We start from the raw sequence: 4694 nt of genomic DNA, 5'->3' as shown, positions 1-4694 counted from the left end.
ACATAAAGTTATAGAAAAATTATATAAGGCCCTCCACTTTTTAGTAATAAAACTTTCTTTCAAGACCAAATATTCAAAAGTATCTTTCTTACGACTAATTCCTTATAGAATTGGTTTGAAATCTCCTTGTAGTGTAATAAATTTTTAACTTAAATTTATAATCTAGTAACTAATTTTAGATTATATAAAATTATATTGTTCATTTACGTAAATAATTATTTTGACACCCTCTCTAAATGAAATTATACAAGTGTGATAAACTTTTTAATGAAATTTATAATCTAGTAACTAATGAATTACCATTTAATTATTAAATGGAAATTTGTAATCATATATTCATTCTCAATGAAAAGCTTTGACACCCCCTTTATCCTAAATAAAAATTAATCCATACAATGAATTAATTTAAAATTTTATTATATATAAATTCAATAAATTATTTAAAATATAAGTAATACAAGGAATTTAAATGTAATTCATATTATAACCTAGTAAGTAATTTATATATGTCACCCCCTTTATCCTAAATAAAAATTAATCCATACAATGAATTAATTTAAATTTTTATTGTATATAGATCCAATAAATTATTTAAAATATAAGTAATACAAGGAATTTAAATGTAATTCATATTATAACCTAGTAAGTAATTTATATTTACATATTAATAATTTAGTATATTTTAATTATTAAGAAGTGCAACTTAAAAAAATTAATATAATTTAAATTATTTGTAAATTATAAAAATGGTACAGGATGATATTATAAATTCCCATAAATATTGCTTTGACCCTCTACCTTTTGGTAATAAAAGACTATATAGAAAAAAAATAATAATCTGCTCTAAAAATATACTAGTGTGAATACATTAACAATAATATTCAACAATAATTTCAGAGGTGTAATAAAAAATATTAAATAAATATAACTAGTATTCAATCCCATAAATATAACAACTCTATCTTTTGCTAATAAAAACTAAAAATTAGTCTTCTAATTATAAAAATTTAAAACAATTTATAAAAGTGTGATGCTTATTTAATTTAAATTTATAGTCTAGTAATTAATTTTATAAGATGTGCAAATTATATACAAATTCAATACAAAATTAAATAAAATAACACCAAAATATATATATATGTTGTTATAGTATGCAATCCCATAAATATTATTTTGACTTAGCCTCTATTTTTTGATAAAATAATTTTTTAATTTAGAAATTGAAAATAATTTATAAAAAAACAAAAATTAATCTTCCAATTTTAAAAATAAAAAATAAATTTATTCAAGTATGACAATTTGTTAATTTAAAATTTATAGCCTGGTTACTAATTTTATAATATATTCAATAAATAATTTAATATTTTAATTATTTAGAATTTAGGTTAAATTCTATATACAGATCAATAAAAGAAACTAATAAATTAATTTAAATTTAAATTAGTAAATATAAATAAAATTATCGATTTTCATAAATATTGCTTCGAACACCCCCTCTATTTTGGTATTAAATATTTAGTTATCAATAATAATAAATAATTAATTTAATAACTTATACAAATCTGATAATTTTTTAATTAAATTTATAAATTTAAATTTGTATAAATTATATAAAACTTTTTTACAATAAAAATTTAGTTATAAATACAAATTAAAATTTAATCCTTCAATTTTAAATTTAAATTAATTAACTAGTATGATAATTTTTTAATTTAAATATATAACAAAGTAACTAATATTCTTAATATTTTAATTATTAAGTGGTGTTAATTATATACATATTCAATTAGAAAATTGAAAAAATAATTTAAACTTAAATAAATATAAATAATACAAAAATATATAGAATCATATTATTCAATCCTATAAATATTATCTTCTTTTTTGTAATAAAATTTAAAAATTAATCTGTTAATTTTAAAATAATTTATATTTTAAACTTTTATATCCCAATAACTCATTTTATTATTTATTGAATAAATAATTAATAATTAATTATTAACAGGTGTAAGTTCTATATACAATTTCAATTAAAAAAAGGTTAGTAAAATATTCAAGTTAAAATATACTTAAAATTTAAATAAGTATAAATTATTAAAAAAATAATCACATTATTCATTCCCATAATGCCCCTTATCTTTTGATTATAAAATTTGAATTATAATTAAAACTTAAAAAATTAACCTTATAATTTTAAAATCTAAAACAATATTCATAATCTTTTATTTTAATTTATAACCTACACTAATTTATATTAATATTTTTGTTAGATAATTTAATATTCAATTACTAGAGGTGTAAATTGTATACAATAAAAAAATAATTTGATTATAAAATTTTAATTATAATTAAAAATTAAAAAATTAACCTTATAATTTTAAAATCTGAAACAATATTCATAATTTTTTATTTTAATTTATAACCTACACTAATTTCTATTAATATTTTTGTTAGATAATTTAATATTCAATTACTAGAGGTGTAAATTGTATACAATAAAAAAATAATACAAAAATATACAGGATCATATTATTGTTTTTCTTTCAAAACAAAATTTTGGTTGCAAGTTAAAAGAACAAATTAATTAATGTTAAAAATGTACAGTATGAAAATTTTCTAATTTAAATTTACAATATAACAACTAGTATTATTGATATATTAGATAAATAATTTAATAGTTTAATTATTAAGACATGTAAATTATTACAGATTCATTGAAGTTAATAAAATAAAGTTGTAGAGGTGCAAATTATATAAAGATCAATAAAATAAGTAAAATAAATTAGTATAAATAATACTTTCTCATAAATATTGTTTCCCCTCTACCTTTTGAAAATATAAATTAGTTACTTGTAGTGTAATAAATTTTTAATTTAAATTTATAATCTAGTAACTAATTTTATTAATACGTTAAATGAATAATTTAATATTCTATAAACAATAATTTGAACTTATAAATTTATATTTGTATAGATTATATAAAAAATCCACTACCTTTCGATAATAAAAATTTAATTATAAATACAAATTAAAATTTAATCCTTAGTAACCTCATAACTAATTGCCCCTATAATAAAAAATTGTTATTAGTTAAAATAATGATAAGTTTTATAACCTATATATTGAATATGAAAACTAATAAAAAATCTATAAACAATTAATATCACCAACATTCAAATAAGGTAAATAAAAAGAATAAAATAAACATTGAACTAGAAGTAAGTTAGAAAATAAACAAAAAAAATATATATATCTATATATATTTTTCAAAAAAATTAAGATAGGAAACTTAAGTGATTGAGTTAAGTTAGAAGTTGAAGCAATATGTGGTTTCATTTAATGTTCACACCAATAAAAAGCATATTAAAGAATAAACATTATAAAATCACCAATAAAAAAATTATCAATCAAAAGCGCATCACATAAATTTAAGTATTGTGACCAATGGATTGAACTTCGTTGGCTTCTTGTCAATAGGCTGTGCGCAAAAAGAAACGAATGGTTAGAAATGAACACAAATAAATGAAAAATCAATTTCTTTATTAGTCCTGTTTCTTTCTTGAGGTTGGAGTACGAATGAAAAAGAGCTATAAAGGATAAATGAAAGGGAGCTTATAATAGGATGTTCTCACCGTGTAAAGTGAATCCGTGTTGATCGGCATTGGAAGGTTACCCTCCTCAGTTCAGCAACTGTTTTCATTCCCTGTCATGTCTTATTATGTGATACAAGGCCGTCATCATAAAGTGGTAAAATCAACAACTGTTTTCATTCCCCGTCAAATCTTATTATGTGGCTACGAGGCCTTGTCAGAAAGTGGTACAATCGAAGAACTTCAAGCTGAGTACAAGCACGGAACAGCATAGTGTATACCACAAGAGGCATCTATTTTTCAGACGTCATTCCAATTATGAGAAACAAGGCAAGTCACTTTTCCGAGAACTCCCAATACTGACTTATCACTGTTTGGAAGAGACTTCCAAGTAGGAATCCACCTTCATCCCTTGAACTCTCCAGGCTGGAAGGAGCCACCTAAGACTGCCCGGAAACACAGCCCATGAACTCTCAATTGAAAGAAACAACACAATCTATGCTAGATAAGTTTTAACATCTACATAATCATCTTCTGCTGATAAAGAGGAACATTAACAGTTTCATCATTTTGTTGTAATCTCATACAATATCTCTTTCTGCATAGAAGTTGAGCAGTTAAGCTTAACTACACCTCAATGTTTGGGATGAAAACAATGTTGGTAAGACAACTCCCAGATTAACAAAAAAGATTTACTAACCTCAATTTTGGATGGACTGCAAACCAAAAGCTCATACTCAGAATCATTTCCATCCTTTCCACCAGAAACTTCAGAAATGTCATCCATGCTCCCAAAGTCTACAGAATCACAGAGAAAATTAATGCATTCTTTGTCAGCAGCACAAATGCGTAATAGATACCCAGATGACAAGACCTTTTTCAGAGCTGAAGTGATCAAATTCTCTAGGTCAAGGAGTGTATCCACAAGGTTCAACTCAAAAATTCATGGCAAAAGAAAATTCCCCACCAAGTAAAAGCCAATAATATCTAAAATTGCTAGTTGGCATGCTTAAATGTAAGCTACCAAACATAGAAACCACAAACTCACTAACGAAGATTTTGCCAACATTTTCATCCCCCTATTTCCTTGTGTTGTTCTCCCTT

At 22.1% G+C, this 4694-nt stretch overlaps 1 long non-coding RNA gene across 1 annotated transcript; it reads right to left on the bottom strand.

Annotated features, from left to right (window-relative positions):
* Positions 1-3335: 3335 nt before the first annotated feature.
* On the bottom strand, positions 3336-4687 carry LOC105180065. Its single transcript, XR_849470.2, has 3 exons — positions 4291-4687; positions 3633-4036; positions 3336-3478 (listed from the first exon to the last, which is right to left on the bottom strand). It is a non-coding gene; the product is annotated as an uncharacterized LOC105180065 (long non-coding RNA).
* Positions 4688-4694: the final 7 nt, after the last annotated feature.

This window comes from Sesamum indicum, unplaced genomic scaffold (genome assembly GCF_000512975.1).
Source record: "Sesamum indicum cultivar Zhongzhi No. 13 unplaced genomic scaffold, S_indicum_v1.0 scaffold00307, whole genome shotgun sequence".
Lineage (NCBI taxonomy): Eukaryota > Viridiplantae > Streptophyta > Magnoliopsida > Lamiales > Pedaliaceae > Sesamum > Sesamum indicum.
This window is presented reverse-complemented; position numbering and strand designations above follow the sequence as displayed.